General features: G+C 41.8%; 1 pseudogene; it reads right to left on the bottom strand.

Annotated features, from left to right (window-relative positions):
• Positions 1-13,318: 13,318 nt before the first annotated feature.
• Positions 13,319-14,528, bottom strand: LOC119505429 (annotated as a pseudogene).
• Positions 14,529-16,634: the final 2,106 nt, after the last annotated feature.

The following is a 16,634-nucleotide window of genomic DNA, read 5'->3' as shown; positions in this document are numbered from 1 at the left end:
CCAAACGTCTGGTTTCAATGGCTGTCTCTAAAATGTTTCTGGGTGTTTTCTCTCTAAGCATCTCTCTGAGCTCTCTTCAAAATATCTCTACCTTTTATCCTCTCAGAGAGGATGCCAGTAAGCTAATCAAGATCCACCTTGCGTGGGTAAGGAACACATCTCCATGGAAATAATCTAATCAAAAGATCCCACTCACAATTGGGTGGGTAACATCTCCATGGAAACAACCCAATCAATAAACCTGCACCCACCAGACTGGATTGAAAGAACATACATAGTCTTCCCTGGGGTACACAACAGTCTCAAACTGGCACACTAATATATGCATCAAGTGAATCCCGGGAGGAGGAAGAGATAAAGGAACAGAAGGAATATTCAAAGAAATAATGACAGAAAACTTCCCAAAATTGGCAAAAGACAAGAATGTGCACACCCAAGAAGCCCAACAAACACCAAACAGGATAAACTTGAAGAGGAAACATGCCCAGACACATAGTGGTCAAATTGTCAAATGCAAAGGACAAAGAGAGGTTCTCTGAAAGCTGCAAGAGAAAAGCAACCTGTTACGTACAAGGGAGTCCCAATCAGATTGAGTTTTGATTTCTCACCAGAAACCATGGAGACAAGAAGGCAGTGCGTTGAAATAAAGTCCTGAGAGAAAACAATTTACAAACAAAATTTTTATATCTGCTGAGAGGTTCTTTCATAAATGAGGGAGAGATTAAGATAGTCCCAGATAAACAAATGCTGAGGAAGTTCTTTACAATGGTAAAGACATGCTCTACATAAAGAGAGTTCTTCAGACTGAAAGGAAAGGACACTAGACAGTACAGCTAAATCTCCAACACAGGGCAGAACTACTTTCTGAGAGAGGTCATGAATGAGCGGCATAAGCATGAAAAAAGAGCTCAAGGCAAAGCTTTTATTATGCAAGATATTCCTCTGCGGTACTTAAGCACAGTGACCATCCTGGATTTTCTAAGGTGGTTTACAGTTTGGCCCCATTATCACTGTGATGCATCAGTGTCTGGTTTTTGAAATCCCAGTACCTGATGTCCAGCAAACAGTCACTCATGTTTGTTGAACTGAAGGCCACTATCCCCTCCAAGTTGCCTCTTCCACCCAGAACCAGACTATTGCCATTGAGGCCCATAACCATCAAAACTGCCAAGGGCTGGATTGAAGGTCTCTCCCTGGGGCAGTGCACTGGTTGTGCAGTGTGGAAACTGCTTCCTTCTGGCATTCAAACAATTGCCACCCTTCCCTTCTGACAGCCTTGCCCTGTGCCTCTCCTCTGCCCTCTTCCCACTACCTGGGCTTCTCACAGCAAAGATTTGCCTCCCTGATTCCCATTAATTTTGGGTGTAGACATCTGTTGTGGGATATATACATCTGGTTCCTGGCTGTACTACGTCTCCCCTCCAAAGCTATCATTCCCCAGATGTCTTGCCACCATCCCTGGGAGTCACAAAAAACACCTTGCCACAGTGCGTAGCATTATTCATTTGGAAAAAAATGTTACTGAGCTTAACCTTTTGTCTCTGTATTGAAATCACATGACAGGTTCTGAGCATTTGAGGTGGGCCCATTAGCTCATGCGAAGGTTTTCAAGGAGGGAGTGACCTAACTCCCATCTCTTTCTGTGGAGCAAGAGAGGATTGGTGCCATCCCCACCCCACCCCAAAGTCTGCGGTCCAGTGAATGCAGGGACCCCTTACAGGGAGCCTCAGACATGCAGACCCACAGGGCTAGGTCTAAAGATCCTGGTTTCATATGTTCTGCTCTGTTTCTGCAGTAGTTGATCTAGAACATAAGGATCCTCTGCTGGTAGCTTAGATTCTCCATTAAGGCAAAGGATTCAGTCCAACCTGGGAGAGCCGATTGCTGGTGGGTAAACAATTGTGAACATGGAGGCAGCTGCTACTGCTCTTTGTTTTTCTGACTTTCAGTTGTGGGACAGACTGTTAAAGCCTCTGATCAACTAATTCATTTCACAAAGGATTCAAGGCGGCTAAATTCCAACTAATATTACATATTAAATGACCATATTCAAAACATAACATCACACATGGATAAGAACAGCGATTTTTTTTTTTTCCTAATCAAAATGCAAACCCTACTCCTTCACAGCTCTCCAGTGTTTTGGCATCTCTTAGCATGGCTCAGACATGTCAGTTTTCTTCCATATAGAACATCTTGACTGATGAAAGCCTGAACTGAAAATGCACCAGTATCTGTTGAGACAATCCTGTTAACCTGCTATTACCTGCTGATTACATCGTTCCTTGTTTTAGTTCCTTGTTGAAAGAGACACCCTAAGAACTCCATTAGGAGTAGACAGTATGGGCTTTCGTAGGTATGAGTAGGGACTCTGCCTACAGCACGTAACTCCAGTGCTGACATGCCCAGAAAATTCCAACTGGAGGTGGGAGGAAGTGGCACTTGGCAGGTGTCCTCTTGAACTAATTGCCTAGTCTTGGTTTTAAAATGTGTTTTGTTTCTGTATTTTTTTTTCAGAGAAACATTATGGTAAGCCTTTCAAAGATAGTTTCCATCAAGACCTCTCCAGCTCAGTTTCCTTTGGGGCAGAAGCTAACATTTGATAGTGTGACTAGAGGCATGGGGAGGGGGGGTGGGGGGTGAATCTCCCTCCCATGGAACTGAGCAGTCTTCAAGATTGAGCTGCGAGCTGGCCTTTGAGACCGATTAGGAGGCTAAGATCTTTGCCTTTTGGGTTATCTGGTGTGAGGTGAGAAACAGAAAGTGTACAGCAAATGCAAACTTGTCCTACTCTGCAGTGAGAGTGAATCTGTTTAGATCAGAAAATATCCTCCCCATCCCATTCCTTACATTTTGCAGATGGTGTGCTGGTTTAGATGTATTATGTCCCCCAAAAGCCAAGTTCCTTGCTGCAATCTTGTGGGGGCAGGGGTATTAGTGTTGATTAGGTTGGAATCCTTTTATTGAGCGATTCCATGGAGATGTGACCCAATCAACTGTGAGTGAAATATTTGATTGGATAATTTCCATGGTGGTGTTACCCCACCCACTCAGGGTGGGTGTTAATTAAATCACTAGAGTCTGTAAAAGGGTTCACCAACAGAAGGACCTCAGAGCATCTGTGAGTGCCATTTTGGAGAGCAACCGAGAGACCTTTTGGAGACAGCCATTGAAAACAGACTTATGTTAGCCCAGAGTTTGCTCCAGAGAGACTAAAGAGAGTACTCCCAGATGCCTAGAGAGAAATGTCCTGTGAAAAAGCCATTTTGAAGCGCAACCTGGGAGCAAGCAGCCACCAGCCACGTGCCTTCCCAGCTAACAAAGATTTTTCCAGACGCTATTGGCCATCCTTCAGTGAAGGTACCCTATTGTTGATGTCTCAGTTTGGACACTTCTATGGCCTTAAGACTGTAACTTAGTAACCAAATAAACCCCCTTTATAAAAGCCAATCCATTTCTGGTATTTTGCAAAGTAGCAGCATTAGCAAACCAGAAAGGATGGGGTAAAAAGGAGTTATATCTAGGCCATAAATTTCTAGTTTTCCAGTTGAGAGAGGGAGGGAGAGAAGGAAAGAGAGACAGACCTTTGTTACTTATTTAGCATCTTTCTTCTCCACTAGATCACAAGCTTGTTAAGGGCAGCTAGCAGCAAGCCTCCGTGTGCTGTTCTATACAAGCCCCAAGCACAGTGCTGGCCTTGTAGTAGGGGCTCGGTAAATATTCGTTGAATTAATGATTGATCTGGATATTAAATTTCCTCTTTCTCTACAGTTGTCATATTCATAAATGTTTTAAGACGTTTCAGAGCACTAGATGACTCTAGCTTGCCCTAAAGCAAACAAATAGAAAGAGCATGGCTTTGAAAGATCTGTTTAGCACCTTAGTTCCCACAAGTGCTCATTAGGGTTTTCTTTTTTCTTGAAGGTGTACATTTGGTTGAGAGTGGGTAAGTGGGTTATGAGCCTAGCCAAATGCCTTCTCTCTTCTGTACTTGAAACTCTATTCTCCCAAGCCGGAGAGTGGATGACTACAGGGGAAATGTGACTCAGAGCAAGTGTTGTTATTAAATCACCTTGAAGTATCTCTTGTAAAAGATAACTCCCTGCATTGTAGAAATGTCTTTGACAAGAGAGGATTAGGGTGAAATTGCAATTACCTTGACATAAAGGAATGAATTAACTTTCCAACTTGCATTTTTGCAAGGCACAGATTCAAGCTGCTTGGAATATAAACATAGAATGCACTCACAATAGCTTGAGGCACTTGAAAATTCAAAAGATGGGCAAGGAGCCGGGAGATGCTAGGCAACTTCAGAGGTATTCCTCACCACTGAGGGAATGCCTGCCTGGACAGAAACTGCCTGTGCAGTTTTGCAGTGTCTGCTCGTGCGTCAGCAGGATTTACAGGACAGTTAGCCCCAAGGCTTCCTGGAGCTGATGCCTGCAAGGCATGGCTGCAGGAAACAGAGACTTGCTCTTCTAAGATTTGATCCCCAAACTGCCCATTCACTTGATTTAGCAAATATTTACTGAGCACTTTCTATGCGATGGGCTGTGAGCTAGGCAGGCAGTCTTGGCTGTCAGGACTTGGGGAAGTCAGACATTAAACAAATCGAGTGGGCATGAACTTCAGTCTACAATTCATGTGCAAAAATACACACTTTTGTTTGTTTTCTTTAAATCAAAGCTCTCATTCTGCCAGGGCAGCAGGAAATTCCAACTCCTAGATTTGTACCAGAAATCCAGGAACTTGGTGAGGATTCTGAAAACACAGGAAGGCCCTCTGGTCTCTGGTCCATTGGGACTGCTGCTGGCATCCCTGTTTTTGCCTAAAGCCTTAGATGGGCAAGGAGCCCCAAGGTGTTTGACAACTCAGAGGTATTCCTCTCCTCCTGGGCCACCTGTGGGTATGAACTTCTGCTTCCATGCCCCCTGTGGCTGTCGAAAGCTTTGCTTGAGTTGGGAAGCCCATGACTAGACTCTGGCCTCCCCTGGGGCACTGTTTGGCCATCCCTTGAGGTATGTTCATAGTTCCCTGGGGACTGTCACAAAGCAGGCTGCAGTCTGAGATGCTGCCAGGTTCTAACCTGGTGGTCTGCAGGGCAGTGCCGGAACTACCCTGGGGTGGTAGGGGGCGGGCACCATGGTCTGACTTCTGATGCACTTCTCTCTGAGGGGCAGGGGGCCTGAGCAGGCTGGATTTCCAAGTCTCCCCTTTCAGCTGATCCCCAGCTAATGGGAGGCCTTGGCAGGAGAGGCGGGTGGGAGGAGGAGGAAGCTGCCAGCGGTCCTCGCTTCCACTTGGTGAGTCCTTGGCTCTGGTCTGCCCTGCCATGGCCCCTGGTTTTGTCCACCAGTTTAGGCCTGGGAGCAGCTTCTTGCTCTTGCTAACTTCTCGATAGCCTCACTGTCTCATCTGGCTTCTCTGCCTCTTCTATCACCTGTGCTACCAATTCCCTGCCCCAAATCCTCTTGGAGTGATTTCTGTCTTCCTGGATGGATCCTGGCCCAAGTGAGTGGCAGTAGTTCTTTTTCCCGTGACAGCCACGGTGGGTTCTTTGGGGCAGCCCCTTATTGTCCAGCTCTCTCTCTCCTCTCTGCAACCACCTAGCAAGTCCTAACTACTCTGCCCACCCAAACAGACATCTTTTCTCTTGTGCATGACTTGTTTTTTGGGCGAGATGGCAAAGGTGATCTCTAGCTGGATAGCAATTGTTTTGGCCTCACCCCAGATTACTCTGCCACTATCAGTGGAAGATTGGGACTTACCTTGTATCAATGTCTGTATTGGTTTGGATGTTTTCGTTGCAAAAAAACTAGAAACCACATCAAGCTGCCTTAAGGAAAAGAAGAGAATAAATACAAGAGGGCACACATTCTCAGAACACAGAGACATCTCACAAAATCTGATGGCACTGATGTAACTCTGCCTCTGGAAAGGCTTGCAACCAGAAACAGGAAGCCCTTGGTGCCTCATTCTTTCCTTTTTTCTCCCTGACTACCAGATGTTTCTTCTGCTATAGTCCATAGGTCCTACACAGTGAGACTGACACGATTCTTCCTTCGTCCAGGTTCCAGATTTCCACAGAAGAAAGTCTAATGGGCTCAGTTTGGGCCAGGTGTCCCCACCTTCTCCCCCTTATCCAACAGGCCGTGTTCAATGGCTGGGATCACACGGTACCAGTGTCGGTGCTCGGGGCCACCAACCCCTTTGGATAAGCGAAATTTTCAAGTACTGAAGTGCTGGGCAGGTGTTTAACACAAGGACATTTCCCTAAAACGAAAGGCGTGTTCTGAGTCTGACGCCCTCTGGGCCAGGGCAAGTGTGAAAGGCAGCTCTGGGCCAAGGCCCCCAGCTCTCTCCTCCCAGTCAGGGCCCTGGGGGACTCACAGCTGGCGCTTACCAGATGGTACCATCTGGATGTGCAATGCAGAAAGAGGAACTGGAGAATTCACTCCACCCTAGTTAAACCTGCAAAATCACTAAATGATGTGTGATTCTGTTATGTAATCTGTGGATAATAACAAGCTAACATTTATTGGACACCTTAAACAGGCCAGGCGTTCTGCTAAGTGTTAAAAACATTTGCTCCAATGCTCATAATCCCACAAGATGGATTTTATTACTCAGTTTTCATTTCTGTTCCTTCCATCACACCCTAATCTTAAATGACAAAGTCAAACAACCACCATCTTCATCTTTCTGTTATTTTATTGTTTTTTTCCTCCCATGTTCTCAACTCACCTTTTAATTAATAAATTTCACTTCTCCAGATGGGTTTGGTATAACACTGACAAAAAGAATACATGAGAGGAAATTATATCTTATTTGCTTTTTTTGCACTTTTTAAAAACTTTTTATTTTGAAATGCTTTCAAACTACAGGACAGTTACAAACATAATACAAATACAGAGAACTCCTACACACCCCTATCCCCCCAAATACCCGGAACCACCAATTTTAACATGTTGCCACATTTTTTGTATCATTCTTTCTGTCTATCCATCAATCTAGCAATCCTCTATTTATGCATCTACCTGTCTTTCTGTCATCCATTTTCTGATCACTTGAGTGTAGGTTGTATATATTCTGCCCCTCGAACACTAAATCTGCCATGTACATTTTCTAAGAACAGGGATATTCACTTATATAACCACCTTAGGTGCAATTAACACGTTCAAGAAACGTAACATTGATATACAGCTCATAGTCTATATTATAATTTCCTCATATGTCCCCAAAATATCCTTTTGGATCTTTTCTCCTCATTTATTAGATCCTGTCTGGAATCACCTACTGCATTTAATTGTCATCATCTCTTTAGTAGCTTATTTCATTTATTTTAAATTGTGAGAACATATATCCAACATAAGCTTTCCCATCTCAACCACTCCCAAGCATACCATTTGATGGGACTGCTCATATTTACACTGTTGCAATACCCTCACCATCTTCTTTACTAAAACATTCCCATTTCTCCAAACAAAAAGCCTACATCTGACTACAGATACAAAGATGGCAGCATAGAGAAGAGTGGAAGCTAAGTAGTCCCCCTGGAACAACTACAAAAAAACAGAAACAACTAGTAAATAATCCAGAATAACTGCAGGCGGACAAACGAGACCATCCATTCATCATACACCAACCTGAATTGGGAGGAATGCCCGAGAACACAGCATAAAATCTGTAAGTAAAACCTGCGGAACCAAGTCGTGAGACCCCCTCCCCCATAGCCCAAGCTGGAAAGCCTCATGGTGCCAGAGAGAAGCTCTCTCCCAGCAAGCGAATATAGCTCAGCTGAGCTCCAACTGGGGTTTTAAGTAGCAGGTGTGAACTGCTCACTACAGGTACGCATCCCCAAAAAACAGACACAGGCTTTGGGTGGCAACTGACCTGGGAGAGCCGGAGGGTCACCTTGGACTGGGTCTGAAGGGGACTATCTGTTTCTTTTTTGGCTCAGTGGAGAAAGCCCCAGTCATTTTCAGTTTCCAGGGCTGTGAAGCGGAGAGGGGTGGAGACAACACAAGCAGAGAGAGAGACCATTGAAATGCTAATGACCTCCACCTGGGGGCTCTGTCTTCTCTAGGAGGAAAGGGGTGGGGCCCTTTCCATTCAGAACCAGACCCCAGAGCCTGGGGGAACACGGCCATACCTCCTCACACCAGTCAAGAATTATAGGCTAACAGGCGTCACCTGCTGGGCAGAAAAGCACAGTGACCTGAGGCATCAAAGGGTGGAGCAATTTTCTAAGACACACCCTCAGGGAAACCAGATACTGAATATTTCTTCCCTCTGGGACCTGAGCCTGTTCTGGTCTGGGAAAACCTGATTTGGATAACCAAGGAAACCATGCCTAGACAACAGAAAATTACAACCTACACTAAGAAAAACAAAGTTATGGCCCAGTCAAAGGACAAACGTACCCTTCAACTGAGATACAGGAATTTAAACAACTAATGCTAAATCAAATCAAAAAGTTTAGAGAAGATATTGCAAAAGAGATAGAGGCTGTAAAGGAAGCACTGGGCATGTATACGGCAGAAATCAAAAGTTCAAAAAAACAACTAGTTCTATGGAAATGAAAGGCACAACACAAGAGCTGAAAGACACAATGGAAACATACAACAGCAGATCTCAAGAGGCAGAAGAAAACACTCAGGAACTGGAGAACAAAACACCTGAAAGCCTACACGCAAAGGAGCAGATGGAGAAAAGAATGAAAAAATATGAGCAACATCTCCAGAAACTCAAGGATGAAACAAAGTACAATAACACATAAAATTACAGATCCAAGAAGCGCAGCGTACTCCAAACAGAAGAGATATGAATAGACCTACGCCAAGACACTTAATAATCAGATTATCAAATGTCAAAGACAAAGAGAGAATCCTGAAAGCAGCAAGAGAAAAGCGATCCGTTACATACAAAGGAAGCTTAATAAGACTATGTGCAGATCTCTCAGCAGAAACCATGGAGGCAAGAAGGAAGTGGTGTGATATATTTAAGATACTGAAAGAGAAAAACCACCAACCAAGAATCCTGTATCCAGCAAAGCTGTCCTTCTAATATGAGGGAGAGCTCAAAATACTTTCTGACAAACAGACAATGAGAGACTTTGTGAACAAGACACCTATCCTACAGGAAATACTAAAGGGAGCACTACAGGGTGATAGAAGACAGGAGTGTGTGGTTTGGAACACAATTTGGGGAGATGGTAGCACAACAATGTAAGTACACTGAACAAAGGTAACTATGAACACGGTTGAGAGAGGAAGGTGGGGAGCATGTGAGACACCACAAGAAAGGAGGAAAGATAAAGACTGGGACTGTGTAACTTGGTGAAATCTAGAGTATTCAACAATTGTGATAAAATGTACAAATATGTTCTTTTACGAGGGAGAACAAGCAAATGTCTACCTTGCAAGGTGTTAAAAATGGGGAGGCACTGGGGGAGGGATGCAATCAGCATAAACTAGAGACTGTAACTAATAGAATCATTGTATTATGCTTCCTTTAATGTAACAAAGGTGATATACCAAGGTGAATGCAGATAAGAGGGGGGGATAGGGGAGGCATGTTAGACACTTGACATTGGTGGTATTGTCTGATTCTTTATTCCACTTTGATTTAAGGTTATTTTTCCTTTTGCTGCTTCCTAGCTGTCTTTTTTTTTCCTCTTTCTTTTGCCTCTCTACTTTCTTTGACTCTCCCTCCTGCTTTGTGAAGAAATGTAGATGCTCTTATATAGATAATGGTGAAGGTGGTGAACACATAAATGTATGACCATGCAGAAAACCATCCATTATTTACTTGGGATGGAATGTATGGTGAGTGAACAAAACCATATTAAAAAAAAATGGGTTGATGACAAAACCTCGAGGGCAATATACTGAGTGAAATAAGCCAGGCACATTAGGACAATTATTGCAGGGTCTCACTGATAGGAACTAATTATAATATGTAAACTCATAGACATGAAATATAAGGTACCAAGATATAGGACGAGGCTTAAGAATGGGGAGTGGTTGCTTAGTATGAGCAGAATGTTCAATTAGGATGAACTTAAATGTTTGGAAATGAACAGGGGTATTGGTAGCAAGATGTGAGAATAACTAACAGCGCCGAATGGTGTGTGAATGAGGTGGAAAGGGGAAGCTCAGAGTCATATATGTCACCAGAAGGAAAGTTGGAGGTCAAAAGATGGGAATGTATAAAACTGAATCCTATGGTGGGCAATGTCCATGATCAACTGTACAAATACTAGAAATCACTTCCATGAACCAGAACAAAGGTATGACAATACAATTAGAAGTTAATAATAGAGGGGCATATAGGGAAGAACTATATACCTATTACAAACTATATACTACAGTTAGTAGTATTTCAACATTTTTTCATAAACAGTAACAAATGTACTATATCAATACTACGAGTCAACAATTGAGGGGGGTTGGTTAGGGATAGGGGAGGATTAGAGTTTCCTTTTCTTTTCTTTTTTCATCTTTCACTTTATTTCTTGTCTGGAGTAACGAAAAGTTTCTAAAAATTGAACAAAAATTAAGTGTGATGGATGCACAGCTGTATGAGGGTACCCAGGGGCAAGTGATTGTATACTTTGGATCTTTGGATAATTGTATGGTATCTGAACAATCTCAATAAAAATGGAAAAAAAAAAAAAAAGCCTACACCCATTATGATTTACTTCCCATTCCCCTTGGCCCCCCACCCTGGCAATCTGTACTCCAATTTCTGTCTCTATGAGCTTGCATATTCTTTGATATTTTCTTTGTAGTTATCATGGGGCTTAAATTTAACATCTTAAATCTATAATACTCTCATTTGCTTAGATACCAACTAAACTTCAATAGTATATCCAAACTTTTTTCCTATATCCCTCCACCTTCCCACCTTTATCTAGTTCTTGTCACAAGTAGCATGTTTATACATTATTAGTCCCAAACCACTAATTTATCATTCTGTTTTTTGCATTTGCCTTTTAGATCCTGTATGAAGTAAAAAGTGGAGTTACAAACAAAAATATAATAGTATGGCATTTATACTTACCCATGTTGTTAGGCTTACTATGGATCCTTATTTCTTCTGTGGTTTTGATCTATTGTCTATTGTCCTTTCATTTCAACCTGCAGCTGTGGTTGTAGAGCTGCCTACTGGTGATGAACTCCCTCAGCTCTTGTTTATCTGGAATGTCTTAATGTCTTCCTTATTTTTGAAAGACAGTTTTGCTGGATATAGAATTCTTAGTTGGCAAGATTTTGCTGTCAGCAATTTAAATATGTCATCCCACTGCCTTCTTGCCTCCATGGTTTCTGTTGTGAAATCAGCATTTAATCTTATTGAGGCTCCTTTGTACGCAAAATGTTATTTCTCTCTTACAGCTTTCACAATTCTCCCTCTCTCTTTTTTAAGTGCCCATGTACATTTTATTAATTAAAAACTAACATTGCTGTGCTGGTTTGGATATATTATGTCCCCCAAAAAGCCATGTTCTTTAATGCAATCTCGTAGGGGCAGATTTATTAGTCTTTTGATTAGGGTGGAATCATTCGATTGAGTGTTTCCGTGGATGTGTGCTTCACCCAACACTGGGTGATACTTTTGATTAGATTATTTCCATGGAGGTGTGGCCATGCCCATTGAGGGTGGGTCTTGATTAGTTCACTGGATAATTTAAAAGAGAAACTAAGAGCTGACACAGACCCAGATGCTTGCTGACACTTAGAGATTGTTGGAGATGCAGACAGAAGGACATTTGGAGACTCTAAGCTAAGAGATGAAGCCCAGAGTTTGCCCTGGAGAAGCTAAGAGAGACCCAGAGACATTTTGGAGAATGCCATTGTGAAACACAACCTGGGAGCAAAGGAACAGCAGACGCCAGCTACATGCCGTCCCAGCTGACTAAGGTGTTCCGGACATCATCGCCCGTTCTTCAGTAAATGTATCCTCCTGTTGATGGCTTACTTTGGACACTTATGGTCTTAGAACTCTAAATTTGTAACCAAATAAACCCCCTTTATAAAAGCTAATCCATTTCTGGTACTTTGTGTAATGGCAGCATTAGCAAACTGGAACAAGTGCCAAGTTAAATAAGTCAAAATAATTAAAATCTCCTTATATTCCATAAAATATTACAGAAAAATTTGTTTTTCGGTAGAAAGACTTGTTTTAGAACAGACAGCTAACAGCAACTGTGCAGTTAATTGTTTGTGAATAAATTTTAAAAGCAACTACCACCTGTCCTGAAATTCCTTTTTCCTTTTATAAATAAAAGAACTATTAAAAATGATTGACAAATTTTGAATTAAAAAAACTGTTAAAACATTCTCTATACTTAATTTCAACTTTATAATAGATTATAGCACAAAATTTGTTTCAAGACATGTCTTTAAATGATAGACTCATAAATATTTAAACAACTATATAATAAAAAGTTTCCAAACATTGCCTGTAAGAAATCAGGCACATTTTACCATAAGCAATAAACCATCTCAAGCCTTCAAGATAGTTTATATAGCTGCACTAGAATGGCCAGAAACTTTTACCAAACAAAAACAAACAAACATTTGTAATTTGCTGCAAAATAGAGCAAAAACATATATATATATATATATATATATATATATATATACACACATATACATACATATATATATATGTATATGTATATATATATATAAGCTTGAAGGAATTACAATAGTTAAGATAATTTAAGGGAAAAATAAAAGCATAATAAAATTTGTGGTACTTAATGTTTTTAAAAGTAGACCTTTGCTATTTTGCTTGGTTCTTTGGACACTACATGATTTAACAAAATAAAAACTTGCTATGTCATCTTGCTACCTATCAGTTAGTGGTATAAACACTGCATTCAAACACACTGCAAATAAATGGCCATTCAATGTACCATTTTCCACAAAAGGATAGCATTTTATTTTCATTGATGTTGATGAAGTACAATTTCTTCAACAAACTCAGCAAGAATTGTTAAGGGGGCAAAAATGAACTCTGAATTAAAAAAAAAAATTAGAAAATGAAAACGAAATCCTAAGAAGTAAATAAAGACTGCATCACTGTGGTGTCAAAACACACATCCACACCACATTTTAAAAAAATCCTGTGGAAAACCATCCTTCCTTACTTATTGGAGGTACGTATCTAAATTCAATAGCTTACCAATATCATCTTGGGAGTAGTCCAGAAAGAAACAGAAAAACCCACATTAAAAATAAAGTTTCTCTTCCTTAACATTTTTTCCTGACGCTGAATTTGAAGGGGAAGGGGAGTCTACAAGCCAAGAAAATCAGTCTTCATTGTCATTTTCATTAAAGTCATCATCATCATCGTCTTCCCTGACATAAGACACCGGTGTGTCCACCCTGGAGCCACTGTACTGAGACCTGCTGGAACTCGTAGCCAATGTCCTGTCTGCACCATTGGTCAAGTCATTGGCAGAAAGCCTTGTTCCATTTGCACTTGAACCTGATGATGTGACAAATACACTGCTGATTGACCCGTGAGCCATTTCTGTCACACAAGGTTCCAGAACTTTAAGTACCAAACTTCTTGCCATTTTAAGGTGCCATTTAAGGCAGAACAGCTTCCTGATTCCAGTTCACAAGCCATTCCCATTCGCTTTAATACTTCTATGTCATTGTCAATTTCAAATGTGTTTTCAAAATTAAAAAGAGACTCAAATTTGTCATTAGAAATACTGCAGTTGATCACTGTCTTCTTGCTGGTGTTCATGATGGTGAATGGAAGTTGAATGATGGAGTTGGAGGGAGGTGGCCGGTTCACTTGCTGCTCTGCTTGGTGGTTTCTCTGCACAAAATTCTTGAAGGAAATTTGCTTAGAATAAGTTCTTGAAGTGGAGACTGTTCTGTTTTAGTCTTTCAAGTCTTCTCTGTCTCACTACCTCTAAATTCTGACATTCCTGAGCCGAGTTAGTTGGCAGACCAATCCATTTGATTTCTTTCTTCTCCTTGGAGATAATGTTCATAGTCATTAAGACATTTAAGGCATTGTAGGCTCATCATCTTGTATTCTTTTGGTCATAAGCTGATTCATTTGGTAAAATATGGTTATCAGAAGCACTGAACTCGACAACCAATTCATCTGCCTCTTCATTATAGGAAGTGGTTCCTTTCCTCTGAACCTTCTCACAAACCTTCATTGAAAAATGCCCCAGACCCTTGTCGTTCTTCTCTCCTTTTCTGTTGCATTTCCCAGCAGACCAAGGTGAGGAGTCTGATACGAAGTGTGTGTTAGGGGTGTGTGGATTTCCTACCTGGATAGTATTTGGCACTGCATGTCTCTGAGATGTATCAATTACCACTTGCTGTGCAATGTTGACATTGGACTGTCCAAAGGTTTTGGCAAGAGTTGCTTTCCAAGGGAATTTACTGCGGAAGAATGAATGGCTGCTAAGGATACCAGACTTTTTCCAGATTCTGGTCTATAAAAACCTTTAGTTCTCCATTGGCTTCGATTAGACCAGCATCCTTTGCCATGTTACCAGATATGTGAAATCAATTCTATAAATGTTCAACCTCCAAAGAAGAAACAATGGTTTTTCGACTGCACATGTGCAGCACACACAGAGCATCAGGAAAGAGCCCCAAGGAGACACTGAACTGTGCACACAGCACTGACACGCAGGCGAGGTAGGGGCGGGGCTGAGGGGCCAGCCACTGGGGACCAGTCAGGCCCCGGCTGCCCCCTCCCGCAATTCTCTCTTTATCTTTGGCATCCACAATTTGATTATCATATCACGGTATGGTTCTATTTGGGTTTATCCTGTTTGGAGTATGCTGAGCATCTTTGATGTGTATATTCATGTCTTTCTTTAAATTTGTGAAGTTTTCAGCCATTGTTTCTTTGAATATTCTCTCTTCTATCTCTCTTTCTTCTCATTCTGGGATTCCCACAAAGCACATATTGGTACACTTGGTGTCCCACAGGTTCTCAGGCTCTGTTCATTTCTCTTCATTCTTTCCTCTTTCAGTTCCTCAGACTGGTTGATTTCAACTGTCTTATCTTTGAGTTCAGTGATTTTTCTGCCAGCTCCAATCTGCTGTTGAACCATCTAGGGAATTTTTAATTTCTGTTACTATGGTCTTAAGTTCTATTTGGTTCCTTTTCATAATTTCCATCTCTCTATTAATATTCTCTTTATGTTCATCTATTGTTTTCTGATTTCCTTCCATCCGTTGTCCATGTTTTCCTTTAGCTCTTTGAGCATAATTAGGAATTTATTGTAAACAAGTCTTTGTCTGTTATGTCCCAAGTCTGTCCCTCCTCATTGATAGTTTCTAATGTTTCTCCTTTGCCTGGACTATCACTTCTTGTTTCTTTGGATGTTTTGTGATCTTTGTTGAAACCTGGACATTTTGATATTTGACAGATTGACCTGTATGAGTGCTCTTCTTCAGAGCTTATCCATACAATGAGTTTAGCAAATAGCACAAAGCCAAAGTATAGGGACCTCCTTGTTTCTTTCTGTTCCTGTATCTTGCTTTGGGAATGTGCATGTGGCCCTGGGAATTCCCCCATTTAGATGGATATGAATGTCCCCTCTTCTTCTGGATACAGTTTCCTTGTGGTCCCAGGCATGCACTGTGTATTCTGCAGTCAGCAATCCCTTGCTCTCCACAGCCACTGGACTGCTCTCCCACAGCATTCTTTAGGAGAGCTCTGTAAGCTGCCCTTTATACACAGGGCAAGTTCTGGGATGGTGAGGCCCTTAGGTCACCAGCAGACAGATTGAACCAGACATACATGTTCCCAGTATGTGCACAAGGGTTACTGTGCTCACTCTGTAACTGGAACCAGGGTCCTACACTGGGAGTACAGGCTGGCTCTGTGCTAAGCTGGTAAGGGGTGGTGGAGGGGCCAGCCAGGGCCCCATAAGATCATTCTGCTTTTAAGTAGCCTTTTTCTTGATTCAGTGCTCACCCTGTTACTGCAGTTCTTTACCTGTTTCCCAGAGCTTTGAGAAAGACGTTTATGCCAGAGCTTTGAGGAAGATGTTTCTGCCAGTTCTTGCTGGTTGCTCAAAGCTTTGTGGGGCAGGGGGCGGGGGGCAGGGATGAAGCTGTGAAGTGTCTCACTTCACAATTTTGATCAGCACAGGGCCTCAAAATCAGTTAATTGGTTTTTAATAGGTAATGCATCCACATGGTTCAAAACTCAGCGTTCCAAAGGCTATGTGTGAAAAGTCTCCTTCCAATCTCTATATCCAGCCATCCTTTCCCCTCTCTAAACGCAACTGCTCTTATTGGTTTCTGATATGTACAAGCATAAATTTGTGTATATATTTGTGCACACATGCCAGCCTTGAGCACCAATCTAACAAGGGACACAAAAACATCATGGAATTAGTCTCTGTCTACACTCTCTTCTTGGCCCCCTGGCTTTAAATAACTCTATTAATCAGCGATCCTTAATTTATATTTCTTTCTCTGACCTCTCGTATGCACAAGAACATCCAACTTCCAACTTGATATATGCAAATCCAGTCCACACCAACATATGTATCATGGCTAAAACAGAACACTTGATTCTCTGTGTCTCCAATCTGTTGTCGCCCCAGCCCTGGCCCCATCATTCCCATCTCA

This window comes from Choloepus didactylus, chromosome 10, assembly GCF_015220235.1.
Source record: "Choloepus didactylus isolate mChoDid1 chromosome 10, mChoDid1.pri, whole genome shotgun sequence".
NCBI classification, from domain to species: Eukaryota; Metazoa; Chordata; class Mammalia; order Pilosa; family Megalonychidae; genus Choloepus; species Choloepus didactylus.
Note: the sequence above shows the minus strand (reverse complement) of the source record. Positions and strands in the feature narration are given on the sequence as shown.